The sequence below is a fragment of the Oryctolagus cuniculus genome, chromosome 9 (assembly GCF_051225735.1).
Source record: "Oryctolagus cuniculus isolate XC-2025 breed Fujian yellow rabbit chromosome 9, ASM5122573v1, whole genome shotgun sequence".
Taxonomy (NCBI): domain Eukaryota; kingdom Metazoa; phylum Chordata; class Mammalia; order Lagomorpha; family Leporidae; genus Oryctolagus; species Oryctolagus cuniculus.
Genome location: NC_142875.1, coordinates 93,109,926 through 93,135,630, shown reverse-complemented (window position 1 = coordinate 93,135,630; position 25,705 = coordinate 93,109,926).

The following is a 25,705-nucleotide window of genomic DNA, read 5'->3' as shown; positions in this document are numbered from 1 at the left end:
CATTTCCCTGATTGCTAGTGACCTTGAACATTTTTTCATGTGCCTGTTGGCCATTTGGATTTCCTCTTTTGAAAAATGTCTATTGAGATCCTTGGCCCATCTCTTAAGTGGGTTGTTGGTTTTGTTTTTGTGGAGTTTCTTGATCTCTTTGTAGATTCTGGTTATTAACCCTTTATCTGTTGCATAGTTTGCAAATATTTTTTCCCATTCTGTCGGTTGTCTCTTCACTCTCCTGACTGTTTCTTTTGCAGTACAGAAACTTCTCAATTTGATGCAATCCCAATAGTTAATTTTGGCTTTGACTGCCTGTGCCTCCCGGGTCTTTTCCAGAAATTCTTTGCCTGTGCCAATATTTTGAAGGGTTTCTCCAATGTTCTCTAATAACTTGATGGTGTCAGGATGTAGATTTAGGTCTTTAATCCACGTTGAGTGGATATTTGTGTAAGGTGTAAGGTAGGGGTCTTGCTTCTTGCTTCTGCACGTGGAAATCCAGTTTTCCCAGCACCATTTATTGAATAGACTGTCCTTGCTCCAGGAATTGGTTTTAGATCCTTGATCAAATATAAGTTGGCTGTAGATGTTTGGGATGATTTCTGGTGTTTCAATTCTGTTCCATTGGTCTATCCATCTGTTTCTGTACCAGTACCATGCTGTTTTGATTATAACTGCCCTGTAGTATGTCCTGAAATCTGGTATTGTGATGCCTCCGGCTTTGTTTTTGTTGTACAAGATTGCTTTAGCTATTCGAGGTCTCTTGTGCCTCCATATGAATTTCAGCATCATTTTTTCCAGATCTGAGAAGAATGTCTTTGGTATCTTGATTGGGATTGCATTGAATCTGTAAATTGCTTTTGGGAGAATGGACATTTTGATGATGTTGATTCTTCCAATCCATGAGCATGGAAGATTTTCCCATTTTTTGGTATCCTCTTCTATTTCTTTCTTTAAGATTTTGTAATTCTCATCGTAGAGATCTTTAACGTCCTTGGTTAAGTTTATTCCAAGGTATTTGATTGTTTTTGTAGCTATTGTGAATGGGATTGATCTTAGCAGTTCTTTCTCAGTCATGGTGTTGCTTGTGTATACAAAGGCTGTTGATTTTTGTGCATTGATTTTATATCCTGCCACTTTGCCAAACTCCTCTATGAGTTCCAATAGTCTCTTAGTAGAGTTCTTTGGATCCTCTAAGTAAAGAATCATATCGTCTGCAAAGAGGGATAGTTTGACTTCTTCCTTCTCAATTTGTATTCCTTTGATTTCTTTTTCTTGTCTGATGGCTCTGGCTAAAACTTCCAGAAATATATTGAATAGCAGTGGTGAGAGTGGGCATCCCTGCCTGGTGCCAGATCTCAGTGGAAATGCTTCCAACTTTTCCCCATTCAATAGGATGCTGGCTGTGGGTTTTTTATAAATTGCTTTGATTATATTGAGGAATGTTCCTTCTATACCCAATTTGCTTAGAGATTTCATCATGAAAGGGTGTTGAATTTTATCAAATGCTTTCTCTGCATCAATTGAGATAATCATATGGTTTTTCTTTTGCAGTCTGTTAATGTGGTGAATCACATTGATTGATTTGCGAATGTTGAATCATCCCTGCATACCAGGGATGAATCCCACTTGGTCTGGGTGGATGATTTTCCTGATGTGTTGTTGTACTCTATTGGCGAGAATTTTATTGAGGATTTTTGCGTCTATGTTCATCAGGGATATTGGTCTGTAATTTTCTTTCAGTGCTGCATCTTTCTCTGGCTTAGGGATTAAAGTGATGCTGGCTTCATAGAAAGAATTTGGGAGGATTCCCTCTTTTTCGATTGTTCTGAATAGTTTGAGAAGAAATGGGATTAGTTCTTTAAATGTCTGGTAGGATTCAGCAGTGAATCCATCTGGTCCTGGGCTTTTCTTTGTTGGGAGGGCCTTTATTACTGTTTCAATTTCTGTTTCAGTTATGGGTCTATTTAGGTTTTCTATGTCTTCATGGTTCAATTTAGGTAGATTGCATGTGTCCAGGAATCTATCCATTTCTGATAGATTTTCCTGTTTGCTGGCATATAGGTCCTTGTAGTAATTTCTGATGATTCTTTTTATTTTTGTGGTGTCTGTTGTTACGTTTCCTTTTTCATCTCTGATTTTATTGATTTGGGTCTTTTCTTTTTTTAGTTAGTTGGGCCAATGGGTGTCAATTTTGTTTATTTTTTCAAAAAACCAGCTTCTCGCTTGGCTGATTTTTTGTAGTGTTTTTTTTGGATTCAATCCTGTTAATTTATTCTCTGGTTTTAATTATTTCTCTTCTCCTACTAGATTTGGGTTTGGTTTGCTGCAGTTTTTCTAGGTCCTTGAGATACGCTGAAAGCTCATTTATTTGGTACCTTTCCAATTTCTTGATATAGGCACCTATTGCTATAAATTTGCCTCTCAATACTGCTTTTGCTGTATCCCATAAGTTTTGATATGTTGTGTTGTTGTCTTCATTTACTTCCAGAAAGTTTTTGATTTCTCTTTTGATTTCTTGAATGACCCATTGTTCATTCAGGAGCATGTTGTTCAATCTCCATGTGTTTGCGTATGCTCTAGGGATTCCTGAGTTGCTAATTTCCAGCTTCATTCCGCTGTGGTCTGAGAAGCTGCATGGTATGATTCTAATTCTTTTAAATTTGCTGAGACTTGCTTTATGGCCTAGTATGTGATCAATCCTAGAGAAGGTTCCATGCACTGCTGAGAAGAATGTGAAGTCTGTAGATGTAGGATTGAAAGTTCTGTAGATATCTGTTAGATCCATTTGGGCAATAGTGTCGTTTAAATCTACTGTATCCTTGTTGATCTTCTGTCTGGATGATCTGTCTATTTCTGAGAGTGGAGTATTGAAGTCCCCCAGTACTATTGTATTGGAATCTAAATCTCCCTTTAAGTCCCTTAACATATTTTTTAAATAGACCGGTGCCCTGTAATTAGGTGCATATACATTTATAATAGTTACATCTTCCTGTTGAATTGAACCCTTAATCATTATATAGTGCCCCTCTTTGTCTCTCTTAACAGTTTTTGTATTAAAGTTTATTTTGTCTGATATTAATATGGCTACACCTGCTTTTTTTGGTTTTTGTTGGCATGGAGTATCTTTTTCCAAACTTTCACTTTCAGTCTGCATGCCTCTTTGTTAGAGAGATGTGTTTCTTGTAGGCAACAAATAGTTGGGTTGTGTTCTTTGAGCCAATCAGCCAAACGGTGTCTTTTAACTGAAGAATTCAGACCATTAATGTTTAATGTGACTATTGATACGTAGTGACTTTGCCCTGCCATTTTCCCGGAGATATTTTCTAGTATATGCTTTGAGCTTCCCATGCTTTTTTACTGGTAGGTGTTCTTCCTTTACCTTCTTTCATATTGATGGCCGTGTTTCTGTGTTTCTGAGTGTAGTACATCTTTAAGTATCTTTTGCAGGGCCGGACGAGTGGCCACAAAGTCTTTCAATTTCTGTTTGCTATGAAAGGTCTTTATTTCACCTTCATTCACAAATGATAGCTTGGGAGGATATAATATTCTGGGCTGGCAATTTTTCTCTCTTAGCACCTGTGCTATGTCTCGCCATTCCCTCCTAGCCTGTAGTGTTTCTGATGAGAAGTCTGCTGTTAGTCTGATTGGAGATCCTCTGAAAGTAATCTGACATTTCTCTCTTGCACATTTTAGGATCTTTTCTTTATGTTTCACTGTGGTGAGTCTGATTACAACATGTCGTGGTGAGGATCTCTTTGGTCCTGTTTACTAGGGGTTCTATGAGCTTCCTGTACTAGGATGTCTCTGTCCTTCTCCAAACCTGGAAAGTTCTCTGCTAGTATCTCACTAAAAAGGCCTTCTAATCCTTTCTCTCTCTCCATGCCTTCAGGAACTCCTAGAACTCGAATGTTGGTTTTTTTAATAGTATCCTGTAGATTCCCAACAATATTTTTTAGATTTCTAATTTCCTCTTCTTTCCTTTGGTTTGACTGTATGTTTTCCTGTGCTTTATCTTCATAGTCCGATATTCTCTCTTCTGCTTCACCCATTCTGTTTTTAAGGCTTTCTAATGTGTTTGTCATTTGATCTATTGAGCTCTTCATTTCATTTTGATTTCTCTTCACTATCACGCTTTCCTGTTCTACTAGTTTGTGCATTTCATTTTGATTCTTCCTTAAAATTTCATTTTCACGAGAGAGATTTTCAATCCTGTCCAATAAGGATTTCTGTAGTTCAAGGATTTGCTTTTGAAAACTTCTAAATGTTCTTATCATAAATTTTTTGAAATCCGTGTCTTGCATTTCTTCTATCTCATCATCTTCATAATCTTGGTTTTGGGTGTTTTGTTTATTTGGAGGCATCATAGTGTCATCGTTGATCTTGTTCCCTCGATTTCTGTGTTTATTGCTTGGCATAGTTAATTCTTCTTTTGTCACTGTGCGTTTTTTTTTTTAAATTTTTTTTTATTTTATACTATGTCCGTGTTAAGTGGACTGCCTGCTGTTGGAGGAGCCTTGGAGGCTTGAGATGGGTGTGGCCTGAGAGCTCTGCTTGGTTCTTCCTGGTTATGGGTGTGCAAAGGTGACACCCTCAGGTTATGTGTGGTAAATCTCTCTCTTTTTATTTATTTATTTATTTATTTTATTTATTTATTCAGGGGGTAAGTAATACCGCACGGCACGGCTGTGCAGAATTGATGGTATTTAGCTTCCAGTCTCTGGCTTCTACCCAAAGAGTCTGTGTAGGCTCCTCTGGACTCCCACTGGGTTGCCTAGGCTACTGAATTGTAGTGACTCAGTTCCTTAGCTCTCCCCTGTTGATATGTAAATCCAGAGAGGGGGCCTGCTCTTTGTCTCTTGCGAATTCTTCAAGCCTTGCAGCCTTGCAACCTTTGCAAGGTTGGGGGAGAGAGAAATCCCCAAGCTTTTTTTTTTTTTCCTTCTTTCCGCTGGTGAGTCTGCTGCACTTTCCGGCCCCCCTCTAGATTCTGACCCCCGTTTCTCCGCCAATGTGTTGGGTTATTGAGCTCACCTCCCCTTCCAGCGCCGATGTGTGGACTCGGAGCCCTGGACGTCTCAACTCTCCCCGCTGGTGTCTGTGTGACATGCACTCCTCTTCCTGCACTGGCGCGCAGACCCTGCGGCTCCCGCGGCACCCACGGCTCCCGCGGCTCGGCTTCCGCGCGGTGGGTGACCTTGTTCTCCCAGTAGGTCCTCCGATTCACAGCCACTCGATCCAGAAGAGTTTCCTCTGCAATATTTTCCTGGTTCTTTTTTTCTGAGGCTACCGTAACTCCCCTTTTATTAAACTAAATTTTCCCGGACTCTCGGTGCGCGCCCTCACTATTCCGCCATCTTGGCTCCGCCCCCGAATTTAGTAATTTCTATGCTAATGTAAATGACACATTCTAAATTTTGCTGCTCATTGCTCGAATATGGAGATACAATTCATTTTTGCAAGTTGATCTCATACATTATGACTTTATTAAATTTATCTGTTTTAATAGGCTTGGTTTTGGTAAATTCCTCAGAGTTTTCTAACCCATAATCCTGTCATCTGCAAATAAAGACAGTTTTACTTCTTCTCCAAACTTTTTATCTATTTTATTGCGTTTTTGTACTGGATAGAACTTCCAGTACAAAGTTGGTTAGGAATGATGAAATCAATCATCCTTGTCATGATGCAAATCCTACAGAGACAGCACCCAGTATTTCATCATTAAGACAATGCTTACTGAGTGAGTTTTGTAGATACCATTGTGCAATTATAATTTATTGTTTTCCTAGTTTGCTAAAAGTTTGCTTTTTACTCATTAAACAAAGTTAAACACTTTCCCTATATCTACTACACTGATGATGTGACTTTTTTCTTTCGGTGTTGCAAATTATATTGACTAATTTTCAAATGTTATACCAACTTTGCCTCATGAGATAAATGCCACTTTTTCATTATGTTTTTTATTCTTTTTTTCCAATTTGCTTCCTATACTTTCCTAATTTTTGGTTGATGATTTTCATATCTACCTATGTTCATGACAAATGCTGGTCTACAATTTCTTCATCTCATGCTATCCATTAGGGCTTGCTATTGGGATTACCCTGACCTCACAAAATGAACTGGGCCATGCTCTTTACTCCTTTGTTTCCTGAAATTGTAAAAGATGTTAATTATTGTGTATTTTTTAATTATAAAATATATCTTAACACCTCTGCAGTTGGGATGCACAGTAAGACCATAGAGTATCAGAAGGGGATTTTCTTTGTCATACCCCAAATGATGTCATGCCATAAAATTGACAGATACAAAATGGTAGTGAAATGTATAATTCATTTATAACACCTGTCCCTTGAAGTAAAACCTTTTCTCAACTAGTCCTTATCTAGTAGATAATTGTTTGTTCTTCAAATTTTGCAATAGATAGTCAAAATAGGATATATATATAATATATATACAAATTATATAAAACTATATAAAGTATATATAAAGTATGAAATTTTGTATATGTAGTTGTACCTTTTCTTATGATTTATAGATTTCAACCATTCAAGAACCATTTAATAATATTTTCTGAATAAACAGATTTATGTTTATTATAGAATTTTCTAAAAATAAGACAGCAAAAATAAAAATTAGGGGCTGATGCTGTAGTGTAGCAGGTAAAGTTGCCACCTGCAGTTCCGGCATCCCATATGGGCACCAGTTTGAATCCTGGTTGCTCCACTTCTGATCCAGCTCTCTGTTATGGCCTGGGCAAGCAGTGGAAGATGGCCCAAGTTCTTGGGCCCCTGCACCCACGTGGGAGACCTGGAAGACGCTCCTGGCTCCTGGCTTCGGATCAGCACAGCTCTTGGCATTATGGCCATATGAGGAGTGAACCAGTGGATGAAAGACCTCTCTCTCTCTTTTCCCGTGCCTCTCTGTAACTCTGCCTTTCAAATAAATAAATAAGTCTTTAAATAGTAAAATAAAAATAAATAAAAATTACCATAACTTCTACACTCAGTATACTCTTTTTACTATTTTGCTCATATTTTCCAATGTTTTTGAGATGTTTATTATTTTGAGATGTTTATTATTATTATTATTATGTTTATTATTTGAGATGTTTATGTGTCTATATGAGCAAAAAGAGAGAGAAAGAGAACATGAGAGAGAGAAAGAGAGAGAGAGATGCCTGTATTTGTGCATAATAGTTAGAATTTCAGAGCCATGCCAAAAGTTAGGGCACTGAAATAGGAAGAAAGATACTTGAGAAAACTATATCAATTCAAGACTTTTTCTAAAATCATCCATTGCAGTAGGTGAGTGGTACGAACTTGCAAAGGCACAGCAAACCTCTGGACTAGATAGGACTGATAAACTGCAGTTACACCCACAGTATCGAAGGTCCGTTGGTGCTACAGTCTCACCAGCCTAGGGAGCTAACCAGGCTGGAGAACCTTGCTTCACGCACCTGGTTCTCAGTCCATGAAGTTCTCACCTCTGGATAAGCAGTGGCTGTGCTGACATCCATTCCTGAGAGGCATCTCTCAACTTTCACGTACCATGGGCACTGGCAAGAAACGCATTTTCTTGCTGACTGCTTAACCTATGAGGATGATTTAACAAAAATCCGTGGACAACTTGAATTAAAAGATGTTTATTTTAGTGAAAAGCAATTTTGAAATTCAAGCATAGTGTTTTCATAAAATGCATTTCCTCAAATTTTTGAGGATCCCTTCCTATGTGTGGATTTCCAAATTTTTGCACCAAAATAAACTTCTTTTCATTTCATTTTCCATGAACTTTTTACAAAAGGTTTATTTGTTTATCTGAAAAGCAGAGTACAGAAATAGGGAGAGAGAGAGAGAGAGAGAGAGAGAGAGATCTTCCATCTTCTGTTTCACCCCCAGATAGGCTAGGCCAGGACTAGGTCAGGCTTAAGTCAGTAGTCTGGAACTCCATCTGGGTCTCCCCCATGGGCAGCAGGGGCCCAAGCAAACACAAAAGTCATTTTTCACTGCTTCCCAAGGAGCATTAGCATGGAGCTGGATTGGAAGTGGAGCAGCCAGGACTTGAACCAGCGCTCAAATAGGATGCTGGCATCTCAGGCAGTAGCTTAACACCATCAGTCCTCGATCAACTGTTTAAAGTACTCTCATAGCATTTGTTTTGATGTTCCACTGTTGTAAATTTTCACATGTGTGAAATGAATACTCATGCCGTAAGAACGGGCAGATCTTGCTTAACATTGCAAATCTGGATAGGTTCTATGGGCTGAAAAATGCTTTGGGTGACAGGAGATCCCATGAGTAGGATCTGGAATACCCTATCAGCATGGCTTACCTGAAGAGAGGAAAGATTTGAAGAAAATACCACCTTAAGCACCTCACCAATAATGCCCAATGATTTCAAACCCATAAGCTCATAGGAAACACACTCAGCAAGGGAGGTTTATGTGACCATTTGCCCCATACTAAGGAAGGTACTGAGCATGAACAAGATGACACAACACTGAATGAGTGAGTGCTGGAGTAATTCCATCCATTTCTGAACCCCACTCAGATTCCTCATTTCCCTTGGGAATCATTTGCAGAGGTGGGAAGTATGCATCTGGACTTGGGGGAGAAGTAATCCGCAGGCACAAAGAATGCCTTCAGAATCATTTCTCTGGTCTGAGGAAGCCAGGGCTACTGCAGCTTCTCTGTTCTGGGTGCAAATCAGAGTTAGACATGGACAGTCCACAATCCAAGGTGGACATCTGATAGGCAGTCTAAGGAACTCTTTCTCCATCATCCCAGTGTGGCAAGCAGCCCAGGGGAGAGGAACTCACAGGGAAGCCCTACAGAAGACATGGGTTTGGATGAACTGTCCTAGAACCTCCTGACACTTGGGGGACTTTTCTTACAAAGCAGAACGTTGTATGCATGAGAAAACAAAGTGAGTCAAAAGTATCCATTCACATAGCATTTAGTGTCTTCCCAATGGTCTTGACAGTAAGCAAGGACACCAATATGTAGATAGAAGAAGACATGTTCTCTACCCTTAAGACTTTGTCAGTCTAGGGGGATTTTCAGAATTCTGGCCCAATGATCTGTGATTATTTGCACTTTTAATTTTTTTTTCAGATTTTAGAAATGTATAAATCCATGTCTGGTATAAAACATTAATGGGGTAACTTTAATGACAGATAATTATATCTGCCCTTAGTATCCACTTGATTATTTTTGCAGACATATCTCTATAATTGATCAAATGGGCCTCCCTATGTAGAATTAACAAATGAGTACCCTTTCATTTCATTTAGTCACTTTGGCATTCACTGATTAACAGCACAGGTGTTTACTTTGTTCGTGAGCTTTTGTGAGAGAATGAGACTGTAGTGGATATAGATACGGAGAGACAGGAAGTGCTCTGTGCACCCTTCCTGCACACACTCAACTACAAAGCAGAACTGATTTGCATACAAACTGGGTTCCTCAAAATGCTCAATTCATTGCTTAAAAAAAAAAGCTCTTGACATCTATAAAAGTAGAATTGTTTTATGTTCAGTGTTTCTGTCTATCTTGTCAACAACTGAAAACCTTGTATGTGGTCATTGGCTTCTGTGCACAGCAGGCTGAAATCACCGACCGAGAGAGAAGGGCACGTCTCTTCCACGTCACCAAGCACTGGGTCAGGCATACAGATTTTCACCATTTGACACAGAAAGCAGATCTCTTAGGCATCAAACACTTTTCAGCATCTCTGGAGTGTGTTCCGAACACGTCTGACTCCGCGTGTCCAGGAGTCTTGCAACACTGCATGGCAAGTCACGCTCCAGATAGCTAAAATCATGTACCAGGGGCCTCAAGAAATTCATGAGAAAATGGAGTTTTAAAATGTTTATATTGATGTGAAAATGTTTCGAAATATGTGCATAGTTTGTTCATAATAAGATTTTTCCATGTACTTTGTGAAGACCTCTCATTTTGAAACTTGTCATCCTGCAAAGTTAAATGCTTTTTCAACAAAGCCTTCCATCTGAATGATTCTAATATTAGCATATGCTACAAATTACTAGCATCAGAGGGATAGGATGTGCCTATTACCCTGACATCCATCCAACACAAACGACTTGGAATTCTGCGCAGAAAAATCAAGTCTGTTCCAGGGATGGACAAAATTGAACAGAACCTAGGAGCTACTTTCCGTCTGTAGTGCCCTTTAAACAAAGATTAAAAGAAAGATGCTATAAAAATGTTTTTGACATTTCCCATTTTTAAATATAAACACATTGATGTATTTTTAACACTGTAGTACAGATAAAAGAGAGAGTCCTTTTTAAAAGGGTGGAATACTTTATGCTGGAGTAAACAAAACAAAAGAGCTGTCCAGGGAGTCAGAAGTCATTATCCCTGAGAAGAAGCATGTTTTTTTCATTACAGAAACAAGCAGGTCCAATGCACCAGACACGTGACAGCCAGAGCCCAGGAAGGGGCTCAGCACCGCCCTCAGCCCTCCTCCACCAGCGCGCAGTCCAGCTTGGCAGGGAGCAGAGGGCTGATGGCCCATGAAGCCGGGCCAGCTGCTCTCCTTGGACTCCAGGTGGAAAAGAGAGTGTCTCCTTCCAGGCTTGCTCCCTCACTACGTCAAGCACATGCGCGTGCACACACACACACACACACACACACTCACACACTCGGGAGGGGGCTTCAGAAAGTTCATGGGAAAAGCCATTTTTTTTTAAATTCCATTTTCATGACCTTTTTGAAGCTCAGGACAAACACACAGGTTCACACATACACAGGTGCATACATACAGGTACACACTTCAATACACATATGAGCACATGCCCATATATACACAGATAAACACAGAGCCTCAGACACATGTGGGCACAGACACAGAAATACATGGATACACACTCAGAGGCAGACACACACACAAAGACACACAGTTGAACACACACAGCTAGACACAAAGACACAGATACATGGAAACACACACATACTCCTTCCCTGACACCTCCACAATGCACCAGTGCTCCCACTTAACATCCCATGCAAAGGACTGAGTGCTCCTCCACCTTGGGCCTCTCTCTCCTGGCCTGGTGGGTGGGAGCGGGATAATCCCACAGGCTGTCATGGTGGTGGTGATGGCAGTGGTGGGTGAAACTGGGGCCCTAGGGCGGCGGAGAGGAGAAAGTACCTGCTGATTTCCTTCTGGTGTTCTCCGCATGCAGGGATCTGACACGTGTCAGCAGCGGGGGGTGCATGTCATCACCAGTGGCCACAAAAGCCCCGGAGGCTGTGAAGCAGCTCGCCTCCCACAAGGACAGGGAGCTCCGGCAAAAGGAAGCAGGGAGTGCCGGGGGCAGCCCGGCGTCAGGGAGAGGCTTTTCTGCACTTGGGGTGAGCCTGAGGTGAGAACGCTGCTCACTCGGTAAAATTCATTGGATGCTGCCCTGACCAAGTGGAATTCCTGCCGACAGAGCCAGTACATGCTATACCATACACGACGTCCGTGGGGGAAGAAATATGTGTGCATGTGAAGCCCATTATGCGTTCTCTCGTGATGTAAGCCCATCACAATTCACTCGTTTCTCCATCCGCGCGGCACGCCAAGATCTCTGTTGGCATTGATTTCAGATCTGAGGCTTGCATGGGCTTTATGAGTGGTATGCTTCATAATCGATAGTCTGCCCTGAGAATTCTCCACATGGTTACACAGGATGGAATGTGTACACACACACACCACCACCACCACCACCACCACCCCACTCACACAGTCAGCCTGCAAAGATCGGTGACAGAAGTCTGTGTGTGGGGAAGCTGATTTGGGACACATGGTTAGGAGGGTATTTCCTCACCAGGTGAGGCCTCTGAAGCTGTGCTCGCTCTCTCTCTCTTTCTCTCTCTCATACAAACACACACGAAGGAAGGAAGGAAGGAAGGAAGGAAGGAAGGAAGGAAGGAAGGCAGGCAGGCCAGCCTAGGTCTTCAAAAGGGAAGCAGAGTGCGGCCAGAGTACAAGGAGAAAAGACTTATTTACTTCGTGATTCTGGAGGTTCAAAGTCCAAACAGCCTGATATAGGTTTTGGCTCTGGCAAAAGACACATGGCCGGTAGTGGATGGCAAATGGCTCATGACAAATTGTAGGGTATGCAGAGAAAGAGGGGTTCACATGGCATGCAGGAAAACAAAGGGGGTGGCTGGCCTAAACTCAAGCTTCTGTAGCCCTCTTGTACACACTCAAGATGTCACGCAGGAACTAGCTTCCAGAGCATACCCCCAGTGACCCTATCCATGTCCCCCTAGGCTCCGTCTCCTGAAGGTTCCATAGCCTCCCAGTGGCACCACTCTGGGAACCAAGCGTTTAACACCACCCTCCAAGCCACAGCATCCAATAATAGCTAAAGGTCAGAGATACCCACCAATGTCATGATCATCTCCTCACTAATGCAACACCAAGATCTGTAAAATGATGTAGACAAGAGCACACAAAGCCAAAAGGCACAGGTAAGGGACAGAGCAGCTACTTGGGTGTGGATGGTTAGACCCCCTTCGCAGAGCTCAGGTAGCAGGTCCAAAGCTAGACATTGTAATCAGGAGCTAAAGAAAATACAGCCCAGAATCAATCACCTATTTTAAGTTTGAGTACAAAAGGGACTTGTTTGGTAAGGTGGGGAATTCAAAAATTGCCTTTCTGAGAACATCTATAGTCAAAACTTTAAGCTTCCTTTTTCAGTTTCCTAGAGGATGCAGGGGGCTTACCCAGCTGCAGCCACACTGCGCATTGGGTTCCACCTGCATTGTCTGACTGAGCTTGTGAAGACTGCTGCTCAACACCAGCCATGGACTGATTCTCCCATGGCTCCCTGGTGCCTTCCACAGAGAGCCCTCCCTCTTGCACACCAGGGTCAGCCATCAGCAGCCAGCTGCCACCTACCCCTGACCCCTAGCCTCATCTCTCATTCCCTCCCCTCATTTGTTTTTAATCTTCTCTCTCCTTGACCCTCAATATGATTCTCTCTGGCCAGAAGGTTTTTTTTTTTTTTTTTTTTTTTTTTTTGGACAGGCAGAGTGGACAGTGTGAGAGAGAGACAGAGAGAAGGTCTTCCTTTGCCGTTGGTTCACCCTCCAATGGCCGCCACGGCTGGCGCACCGCGCTGATCCGGAGGTAGGAGCCAGGTACTTATCCTGGTCTCCCATGGGGTGCAGGGCCCAAGCGCTTGGGCCATCCTCCACTGCACTCCCGGGCCACAGCAGAGGGCTGGCCTGGAAGAGGGGCAACCGGGACAGAATCCGGTGCCCCCTGGGACTAGAACCTGGTGTGCTGGCACCGCAAGGCGGAGGATTAGCCTAGTGAGCCGCAGCACCGGCGCCAGAAGGTTTTTTAACCACACTTTGACCTGCCAAAACTATATCTTTCTTCAAGAACCAGCTCAAAGACCACTCTGTCTGACCTATGTCATCTCACTTCCTTTTTGATAAGGAACTACTTTAATCACAAGTCAACTGGCGAAGGAAGCCGAAAAGTCAACAAGCATCTTTCACTCTTAGCTGTAGTGCAGAACGCAGTGGCACAAAGTGGCCGGGCAGCCCAAGGTGAGAGGTCCCACTTAAACCACAGAGCACAGGGCTCCTATGAGAGAGCAACGACCAGGACTTTCCCCTGCACAATGGACAGAATGCATGTTTCCCCTCAAATTCATACATTGAAACGTAGTCTCTTGTGTGATGGTGTATTGGATTTCAGCCTTGGGAGGCGATGGGATTGGATTAGGCCCTGAAGATGGAGCCCTCATGATGATTAGGCTCCTAATAGAAAGAGACTCCTTAATGACTCCTTATATGTCTCATATATATGAGACATGAGTTCTTGCTCTCAGCTTGCGCACACCAAGGGAAGGCTACATGAGGGCATGGCCGGAAGTGAACCTGACCTCAGATTCCCAGCCCCTGTAACCATGAGAAATAAACGTTGTTTAAGCCATGCACTCTACACGGCTTTCCTATAGCAGCTGAGCTAAGATGTGTGCTCTTCTGTCAATGGTATGATGAAGTGAGTGACATGCTAACAACGTCTTTAGGTAAAGATGTATGATATGGAAAATTTACTCAATACATATCTACAGAGTTTCTGTTTATAAAAGATAATTATATCATAGATATGAAGATGAGTAAATAAGTCTTTCTTCTCCAAGAACTCTAGGTCTAACGAGGAGATAAACATGTAAGAAGATAACTATGCTCCAACAAGCCCAGGCCACCTTGCATGTGTAAAGAGTTTGTGACTCGAGCGGCAAGATGGCAGAATAGGAAGGGAGCACATTGATAGTCCAGGAAGAGACAGTATAATAAAAGTGGAGATACTGCAGGTTCAAGGAAGAGTAGGGGAAGAAACAGCAGAGGAAACTCTTCTGGAACTAGTGATCCACAGTGGACCTGCGTGGAGAGCGTGGGAGCCCACAGTTCGGGACACCAGCTGCAGAATCAACACACGTCAGCGCTGGAACGCGAGGTGAGCCATACCTCAATAGCCCGAGACACTGGTGGGCAAGCAGAAAGAGGAGACTAGAGCGAACAAGGCTTGAAACCCCATGGGGAAAAGTTCACCAGGCTAACTAGAAGAGAGAGGAAAAAAAAAAGTGACCGATACAGACACGAGTTTCTCTCTCTCCGCTCACCTCTCAAAGGCGAGCAAGACAAAGAGCAGGCACCATTTTGGACATACGTCATAAGCAGGGCAACCTCAGGTCTGTACTGGCCCTCAGCCTAGCAGAAAAACCTGACTCTGCGGGGAGGGGGTGAAATAACAGGAGACTAGGACCTAGTGAATGTGTGGTGCTAATGAACTGAGACTGTGAAAAAAGAGACGGTGGGGGAGAGAACTCACGGAATTCACGTGAGTACTCTCCAGAAACACTACAATTCGGTAACCTTGGCAACCCAGTGGGAGACTGCAGGAGAATTTGAGCCCACACTGAGGGCAGGACAGATTCCCTGTGTGGTCCTTGGGGAAGAACTTCTGATCTCGGGCTCCTGTGGGTATATCATTTGCCTGCTAACTACCTCCAATTCCATTCAGCTGTGTGGAATTACTTTCCTTTTGAATCGGAAAAAAAAAAAGAGAGAGAGAGAGAGAGAGAGAGATTTACCACGCCTAACCTGGGAGTGTCACCTTTGGCACACCCTTAACCCTGAGGAACCAAACAGAGCTCTCAGGCCACACCCATCTCAAGCCTCTAAGGTTCCATCAAAAGCAGACAGTCCACTTAATACAGTCATAGTATATAACAAGAAAAAAAAGCCACAGTGAGGGAAGAAGAATCCAAAGATATCTCCACAATGCCAAGCAACAAATAGAAAAACCGAGGAAACAAGAACAAGGAAGACATTATGACACCCCCAAATGAACAACACACCCCAAGCCAAGATTATGAAAATGATGAGATGGAAGAAATGCAAGATACGGATTTCAAAAAAATTTATGATAAGAACAATTAGAAGTTTTCAAAAACAAATGCTTGAGGTACAGAATTCCTTACTGGACAGGATAGAAAAACTCCTTCAAGCAAATGAAATCTTAAGGAGGAATCAAAATGAAATGAAACAACTAGTAGAAAAGGAAAGTGTAATAATGAAGAGAAATCAAAATGAAGTGAAGAACTCAATAGATCAAATGACAAACACATTAGAGAGCCTTAAAAACAGAATGGGTGAAGCAGAAGAGAGAATGTCAGACATAGAAGACAGAGCATAGGAAAGTATACAGTCAAACCAAAGAAAAGAAGAGGAAATTAGAAATATAAAAAATATGTTGAGAATCTACAGGATACTATTAAAAAAAAAACCAATGTTCGGGTTCTAGGAGTTCCTGAAGGCATAGAGAGAGAGAAAGGATTAGAAGGCCTTTTTAGTGAATACTAGCAGAGAATTGCCTGGGTTTGGAGAAGGACAGAGACATCCTAGTACTTGAAGCTCATAGAACCCCTGATAAACATGAACAAAAGAGATCCTCACCATGACACGTTGTAATCAAACTCACCACAGTGAAACATAAAGAAAAGATTCTAAAATGTGCAAGAGAGAAATATCAGATTACTCTCAGAAGATCTCCAATTAGACTCACAGCAGATTTCTCATCAGAAACCCTACAAGCTAGAAGGGAATGGTGAGACATAGCCCAGGTACTAAGAGAGAACAACTGCCAGCCCAGAATATTATATCCTGAAAATCTCTCATTTGTGAATGAAGGTGAAATAAAGACCTTTCATAGCAAACAGAAATTGAAAGAATTTGTCACCACTCGTCCAGCCCTGCAAAAGATGCTTAAAGATGTATTACACACAGAAACACAGAAACACGGTCATCAATATGAAAGAAGGTAAAGGAAGGAAACCTCACAGCAAAAGATCACAGGGAATTCAAAGCATATATTAGAAAATATCTTTGGCAAATGGCAGGGCAAAGTTACTACTTATCAATAGTCACATTGAACGTTAATGGCCTGAACAGTCCAGTTTAAAGACACAGATTCGCTAATTGGGTTAAGGTACAAAACCCATCTATTTGCTGCTTACAAGAAACACATCTTTCCAACAAAGATGCATACAGACTGAAAGTGAAAGGCTGGAAAAAGATATACCATGCCAACAGAAATGAAAAAAGAGCAGTCATAGCCATCTTAATATCGGACAACATAAACTATACCACAAAAACTGTTAAGAGAGACAAAGAGGGGCACTGTAAAATGATTAAAGGATCAATTCAACAGGAAGATATAATGATTATCAATGTATATGCACCTAATTACAGGGCACCGGTTTATTTAAAATATTTGTTAAGGGACTTAAAGGGAGACTTAGACTCCAATACAGTAGTACTGGGGGATTTCAATACTCCACTCTCAGAAACAGACAGATCAACAGGACAGAAGATCAACAAGGAGACAGTAGATTTAAACGACACTATAGCCCAAATGGATCTAACAGATATCTACAGAACTTTCAATCCTACAGCTAAAGATTTTACATTCTTCTCAGAAGTACATGGAACCTTCTCTAGGATTGACCACATACTAGGCCATAAAGCAAGTCTCAGCAAATTTAAAAGAATTAGAATCATATGACGCAGCATCTCAGACCATAAAGGAATGAAGTTGGAAATTAGCAACTCAGGAATCCCTAGAGCATATTCAAAAACATGGAGATTGAACAACATGCTCCTGAATGAACAATGGGTCATAGAAGAAATCAAAAGAAAAATCAAAATTTTTCTGGAAGTAAATGAGGATAACAGCACAACATACCAAAATGTATGGGACGCAGCAAAAGCAGTGTTAAGAGGAAAGTTTATATCAGTAGGTGCCTATATCAAGAAATTGGAAAGGCACCAAATAAATGAGCTTTCAATGCATCTCAAGGATCTAGAAAATCTGCAGAAAACCAGACCCAAATCTAGTAGGAGAAGAGAAATAATTAAAATCAGAGAAGAAATCAACAGGATTGAATCCAAAAAACATTAAAAAAAATCAGCCAAACAAGGAGCTGTTTTTTTAAAAAAAATAAACAAAATTGACACCCCATTGGCCCAACTAACTAAAAAAAGAAAAGACCCAAATCAATAAAATCAGAGATGAAAAAGGAAACGTAACAACAGACACTACAGAAATAAAAAGAATCATCAGAAATTACTACAAGGACCTGTATGCCAGCAAACAGGAAAATCTATCAGAAATGGATAGATTCCTGGACACATGCAACCTACCTAAATTGAACAAGAAAGACATAGAAAACATAAACAGACCCATAACTGAGACAGAAATTGAAACAGTAATAAAGGCACTCCCAACAAAGAAAAGCCCAGGACCAGATGGATTCATGGCTGAATTCTACCAGACATTTAAAGAAGAACTAACTCCAATTCTTCTCAAACTATTCAGAACAATCAAAAAAGAGGGAATCCTCCCAAATTCTTTTTATGAAGCCAGCATCACCTTAATTCCTAAGCCGGAAAAAGATGCAGCATTGAAAGAGAATTACAGACCAATATCCCTGATGAATATAGATGCAAAAATCCTCAATAAAAGTCTGGCCAATAGAATGCAAAAACAAATAAGAAAGATCATCCACCCAGACCAAGTGGGATTTATCCCTGGTATGCAGGGATGGTTCAATGTGTCCAAAACAATCAATGTGATACACCACATTAACAGACTGCAGAAGAAAAACCATATGATTATCTCAATAGACACAGAGAAAGCATTTGATAAAATACAACACCCTTTCATGATAAAAACTCTATGAAAACTGGGTATGGAAGGAACATTCTTCAATACAATCAAAGCAATTTATGAAAAACCCACAGCCAACATCCTATTGAATGGGGAAAAGTTGGAAGCATTTTCACTGAGATCTGGTACCAGACAGGGATGCCCACTCTCACCACTGCTATTCAATATAGTTCTCAAAGTTTTATCCAGAGCTATTAGGCAAGAAAAAGAAATTAAAGTGATACAAATTGGGAAGGAAGAACTCAAATTATCCCTCTTTTCAGATGATATGATTCTTTATTTAGGGGATCCAAAGAACTCTACTAAGAGACTTTTGGAACTCATAGAAGTTTGGCAAAGTAGCAGAATATAAAATCAATGCACAAAAATCAACAGCCTTTGTATACACAGGTAATGCCACAGCTGAGGAAGAACTTCTAAGATCAATCCCATTCACAATAGCTACAAAAACAATCAAATACCTTGGAATAAACTTAAGCAAGGACGTTACGTTAAAGATCTCTACGATGAAAGTTACAAAACCTTAATGAAAGAAATAGAAGAGGATACCAAAAAATGGGAAAATCTTCCATGCTCATGGATTGGAAGAATCAACATCATCAAAATGTCCATTCTCCCAAAAGCAATTTACAGATTCAATGCAATACAAATCAAAATACCGAAGACATTCTTTTCAGATCTGAATGATCTGAATGATGCTGAATTTCATATGGAGACATGGGAGACCTCGAATAGCTAAAGCAATCTTGTATAACAAAAACTAAGCCAGAGGCATTACAATACCAGATTTCAGGACATACTACAGGGCAGTTGTTATCAAAACAGCATGGTACTGGTACAGAAACAGATGGATAGACCAATGGAACAGAATAGAAAGTCCAGAATCAATCCAAACATCTATAGCCAACTTATATTTGATCAAGGATCTAAAACCAATCCCTGGACTAAGGACAGTCTATTCAATAAATGGTGCTGGGAAAATTGGATTTCCATGTGCAGAACCATGAAGCAAGACCCCTACCTTACACCTTACACAAAAATTCACTCAACATGGATTAAAGACTTAAATCTACAACTCGACACAATAAAATTATTAGAGAGCATTGGAGCAACCCTGCAAGATATAGGTACCAGCAAAGACTTCCTAGAAAAGCCCCTGGAGGTGCAGGCAGTCAAAGCCAAAATTAACTATTGGGATTGCATCAAATTGAGAAGTTTCTGTACTTCAAAAGAAACAGTCAGGAAAGTGAAGAGGCAACCGACAGAACGGGAGAAAATATTTGCAAACTACGCAACAGATAAAGGGTTGATAACCAGAATCTACAAAGAAATCAAGAAACTCCACAACATCAAAACAAACAACCCACTTAAGAGATGGGCCAAGGACCTCAATAGACATTTTTCAAAAGAGGAAATACAAAGGGCCAACAGACACATGAAAAAATGTTCAAGATCACTAGCAATCAGGGAAATGCAAATCAAAACCACAATGAGGTTTCCCCTCACCCCGGTTAGAATGGCTCACATTCAGAAATCTACCAACAATGCTGGAGAGGATGTGGGGAAAAGGGACACTAATCCACTGTTGGTGGGAATGCAAACTGGTTAAGCCACTATGGAAGGCAGTCTGGAGATTCCTCAGAAACCTGAATATAACCCTACCATACAACCCAGCCATACCACTCCTTGGAATTTACCCAAAGGAAATGAAATTGGCAAACAAACAAGCTGTCTAAAATTAATGTTTATTGCAGCTCAATTCACAATAGCTAAGACCTGGAACCAACCCAAATGCCCATCAACAGTAGACTGGATAAAGAAATTATGGGACATGTACTCTATAGAATACTATACAGCAGTCAAAAAAATGAAATCCAGTCATTTGCAACAAGATGGAGGAATTTGGAAAACATCATACTGAGTGAATTAAGCCAGTTCCAAAGGGACAAATATCATATGTTCTCCCTGATCAGAGACAACTAACTGAGCACCAAAGGGGAACCTTGTTGAAGTGAAATGGACACTATGAGAAACAGTGACTTGATCAGCTCTTGTCCTGACTGTTGATGTACAATGTAATACTTTATCCATTTTAGTATTTTTTTGTTCTAGTACTATTGGTTGAACTCTGTAATTAACACACAATTATTCTTAGGTGTTTAAATTTTAACTGAAAAGTGATCCCTGTTATGAATCTGGAAAGCATTATGCTGAGTGAATTAAGCCAGTCCCAAAGGGACAAATGTCATATGTTCTTCCTGATCAGAGACAACTAACTGAGCACCAAAGGGGAAACCTGTTGAAGTGAAATGGACACTATGAGAAACAATGACTTGATCAGCTCTTGTCCTGACTGTTGATGTACAATGTAATACTTTATCCATTTTAGTCATTTTTTTGTTTTGTTCTAGTACTATTGGTTGAACTCTCTAATTAACACACAATTGTTCTGAGGTGTTTAAATTTTAACTTAAAAGTGATCCCTGTTAAATATAAGAGTGGGAATAAGAGAGGGAGGAGATGTACAATTTGGGACATGCTCAATTGGACTTGCCCCAAATGGTGGAGTTAGAAACGTGCCAGGGGATTCCAATAGAATCCCATCAAGGTGGCATGTACCAATGCCATCTCACTAGTCCAAGTGATCATTTTCAGTTCAAAATTGATCACACTGATAGGTCTAAGAGTCAAAGGGATCACACAAACAAGACTAGTGTCTGCTAATACTAACTGATAGAATCAAAAAGGGAGAGAATGATCCATCATGGGAAGCGGGATACACAGAAGACTCATAGAATAGCAGATGTCCTAAATAGCACTCTGGCCTCAGAATCAGCCCTTAAGGCATTTGGATATGGCTGATGAGCCCATGAGAGTATTTTAGGCATGGAAAGCTAAGACACTCTGTAAAAAAAAAAAAATGAAATGACCTAAATGAAAGATCTCTGTGAGTGAGATCCCAGTGGAAAGGACAGGGCCTTCAAAGAAGGAGGTACCTTTCTCTGAAGGGAGGAGAGAGAACTTCTACTTTGATTATGACCCTGTTGGAATAAGATTGAAGTCAGCGAACTCGAAAGGCTTCCATAGCCTTGGCAACTCATGACTAGAGCCTAAGGAGATACTGACACCATAAACAAGAGTGTCAAATTGTTAAGTCAACAACAGGAGTCACTGTGTACTTACTTCTCATGTGGGATCTGTCCTTAAAGTGTTGTCCAATGTGAAGTAATGCTATAACCAGTACTGAAACAGTATTTTACACTTTTTGTTGCTGTGTGGGTGCAAACTGATGAAGTCTTTACTTAATATATACTAAATCGATCTTCTGTATGTAAAGATAATTGAAAATGAATCTTGATGTGAATGGAATGGGAGAGGGAGCAGGAGATGGGAAGGGTGTGAGTGAGAGGGAAGTTATGGGGGGGCATTGTAATCCATAAACTGTACTTTGGAAATTTATATTTACTAAATAAAAAATTAAAAAATAAAAAATAAGAGTTTTTGACTCAGTCCTAAGCTAGTGAAAGAAGATGTACAAAAGGCTTTGAGCAAAGTCTCCTAAGTGCTAGCAGGACAGTGCCACATGGATGGAAGTGGAAATGTCATTGTGAACAGCAAAAGGCAGGGAGACACAAGAGTGAGCTGTGCTTAAGGAGAAAGGGAAAATGACAGAAACTTGTGCATGGGGAGCACCCTGTTACAGCCAGATTGCAAAGGGCCATAAGCTCCTGTCCAAGAAAGAAAAGCTGCCACCTCAAGATGGGAAGGAGTCTCAATACACACACACACACCACACACACACACACACACACACACACGGTGAGCTCATTCTGCCTTGAGAAGAATCATTGAGAGTAGAGAAGAATGGGGCAGAATCAAAAGATTTTTAAGATATAAAAGGCACAATTCTTGGTATGGAGAATTAGGGTGAAGAAAGAATCATAAATAACTCTGAGGTTTCTAGATCAGGTTGCTGGGTGCCTGGTAATGTCATTGAACAAGACGTGGGGTTGAGGGGACACATGATGAGGTCTGGGTGGCAGGTGGCCTACAGGCAATCCAGGTGCAGGTGGTCTTAGGGAGTAGATGATGCATGATGAGTGCTGGGAACAGAGACGAGCACCAGAGAGTCAGACCTGGGGCTGATAGAAAACAGACAAGATGTGCAAGTGCAGGGCCGGCACTGTGGCTTAATAGGCTAAGCCTCTGCCTGCCATGCCAGCATCCTATACGGGTGCTGATTCATGTCTCAGCTGCTCATCTTCTGATCCAGCTCTCTGCTTCTGGCCTCAGAAAGCAATGGAAGATGACCCAAGGGCTTCAGCCTCTGCACCCTTGTGGGAGACCCTCAAGAAGCTCCTGGCTCCTGGCTTAAACATAGCCTAGCCCTGGCTGTTGCAGACATTTGGGGAGTGAACCAATGGGTAGAAGATTTCTCTCTCTCTCTCTCTCTCTCTCTCTCTCTGTTTCTCCCTCTCTGTAATTCTCTTTCAAGTAAGTAAAATAAATCTTTAAAATAACAAGAAAACAGAGAGAACAAGAAGTCTGAGGTGGCAGTTCTAACAGCAGGGACTGTCAACATTTTAGAAGGAATCCAAGAATCAGAAATCAGTACTGTCACCCTTCAATACCTAATACAACTAAACTGAAGTCTTGCAAATATTTGCAATAATTTTAAAACATTCAAACTTCACTAAGTACTTACTGTGTACAGAGCGACTTTAAGTGTGGTGAGATGGATGTGAAGATGTAGATAATTTGCTTGAAATGTCCTCAGAGCTGAAGGAGAACAGAAAGAAGTATGAATGCATGGAAAATGCAACAGTAAAAGCAGCTGAGGACTTTGGGGTGGGGGAAGAGGATGGAGGGGCAAGAGGGCGAGAGGGCGCATATACCACTTTGGTCAGTGTCCTCATTGGTGACCATCCACAAGTCAGCACCGAATCCAATTGCAGGGATCATTGCTAAAGAGAAGCAGTGGGATGGAACAATCCATGGCCATATCAGGAGGCCTGAATTACAGTTACACACTTTACCTGCCTCTCCTTCCACAGACACTGCCCTGAAGTTCATTTGCCTATCAAGAGCTAGGAGACAAGGAGGGCAGTGAGACACGACCATTAAACATCTGTGGAACATCCTGGGCCAACTGGAGATGCACTTTATTGGTACCAGCCAGATTTGCTTAGCAAAGAAAAGTGAGAGTTACCTAAAAGAAACTCATAAAGCATCACTCACCTTCTGAGGGCCATAGGGAATAATGTGTGTGTGGTGCCCATACACCTGTGCTCAGCCAGAGCTGGCCGGCCAGAGAGCTACAGTTGAAGAAAGATATGATGTTTCTGTCTTGCAAATTATACCATCCCATTTTCTCATACACACACAGTTTGTTTTAATGAGGCACTTGGTGTTCGGATAAAAACATTTTGCTAAATCAGACCCATCCTCAAGTGAACAGGGAAACAGCTGCGTGTTAAGATAAAGATGGAGAAGTATTTAGTTCCAGCCTGTGTTGTGTTGCAGGTTTTTTTTTTTTGTTTTTTCTTTTGGAACGAATATGGGAGAAGGTGTTTCGATAACAGGGTGGGCAGTGGGGGAGACATTGGTTGTTAGAGAGAATAAAGCTGCCAACCATGTTCTTGGGGACTGAATATTTGATAAAGTCAATATCGCCCTCATTTGTCCAAATGTCCAGAACAAAATTATACATATACTTGCCAGGAAATTCTTCTGGGTGCCTTCCGCAGGTCTCTTTGAGAACTGAGAAGAGAATTTTGGAATTGCATAGCACTGCAAGCATAGGCCACAAATGACAACTGTCATTTTAACCAAAAGCAAAGATGCAGGACCCCAACAGAATGCAAAAATCAGAGTTCCTGCAGACTTTTAAGTCTCCTTCAAGCCGAGAGCATAAAGCAATTTCAGAAACATAAATCATCTCCAAATTCTAAGTAATTACATCTCCACATTTCCCAGATGGAGTAAAGATAACTTCTTGTTTGATCCATTGGGCAGCAGCGGGCTGGATGCATTCAGAGATTTCCTTTCTCATACAATAGACACTCTGTCGTAGAACCGGGATGAGGCCTCAGGTTTACCCATTCCTCCCAGAGCATCTTAGCCAGAAACTTGCTATCTTCCAGATAAACGAGTAGTAAAAACTGGGAGAATTTATGTTCCTGACTTGTCGGAACAGAAATAAACAAACTGAGTCATGACATATTGGGGCATCTAAAGGGCAAGGCAGTTTAACTTTTGGATCAAAAAGATTGCATTTTTCAAATTTTCCAAATGTAGTGAAAAAACGTCCATTGGGAAAAATGAAGTAATGAATGCAGTAGGGAGCCCACACACAGCCTTGGTATTGAACTTGCCTCTGAATGAGTTTAGAACACGTTGCAGGTAGAAAGGGGTCTGTTATTCAAAGTATTGTAAGGTCCTGGATTTCCGTAAAGGAAGGGATTAGTGAGGGAGGAAGCAGGATTGGGGTGTTGGGCAGGAGAGAAGTTATCTAGAATCTTCACTTGAATAGAGGTTCATTGCATTACTTAGAATTTGGTGTTTGTTTAGGAGTGGATTGAAGGCCAAACAGAAGGAGGCTATGGGGTGGAGGCATTAAAACACTCAATTCTTCCATCTGCATCCTGTTGCCAGCACTGTGTGGTAGGAGCCTGGACCCCTATCGTTTACAAGGAGGGAGGTGGGGGCAAGAATCTAGGGATTTGTTTAAGAATTAGGCAAGGGGGCATTCATGCTGAATGTCAGAAGCAGTCTGGGAACACAACGTCCTAAAGCCAGCTGACAGCAGACAGAGGAGCACATCACGAATTCACAGGTTTACTGATGAGAACAGCAATGATGCATGAGCCCTGGTGCTTGCTGCAGGCTGAGAAGTTGCCACCTGGCCCACGGCTTCCACTCCAAAGGGACATGGGGCACCTGAGCGTTCAGTCTTTAAATGGTAGAAAAATCTGAGAACTTGACCCTTTAAGAACCAGTAAACTTTTGGCTCATCTTACCCAAACTGTCCCATCTTCATCATTAATCCCTGGCACCTTGGTGTATTATTTGGTATAATCTAGGTTTAGTTTTTGAGAAAAGAAAATTTTATGTAAGTGTCCATGTTGCAATGCACACTGCTGACCGCTGTTCAACTCCAACTGACAGGCAAGCCATGGGATCCAGAGAAAGGGCCAGTGTTGCCTGATACAGAATGAGACACAGGGACAAGTATGTGACCCTCTCCGCCTCACTGCTCCCTGAACATAACAATTATGCAAATTCTTTCTTGTGCAGGCTTAGGAATGTGCTATGTGGATTTTTGGTGGGCCTGGAAAAGCAGCCTTCTCAGGAATGATAGAAATACTATCATTAAATCATTTCAAGTGATTTGAATGGAACATGGTGTTAGCGTGTCCTCTTTGTAGTCAGCTACTACTGTCTTAAAGAAGGC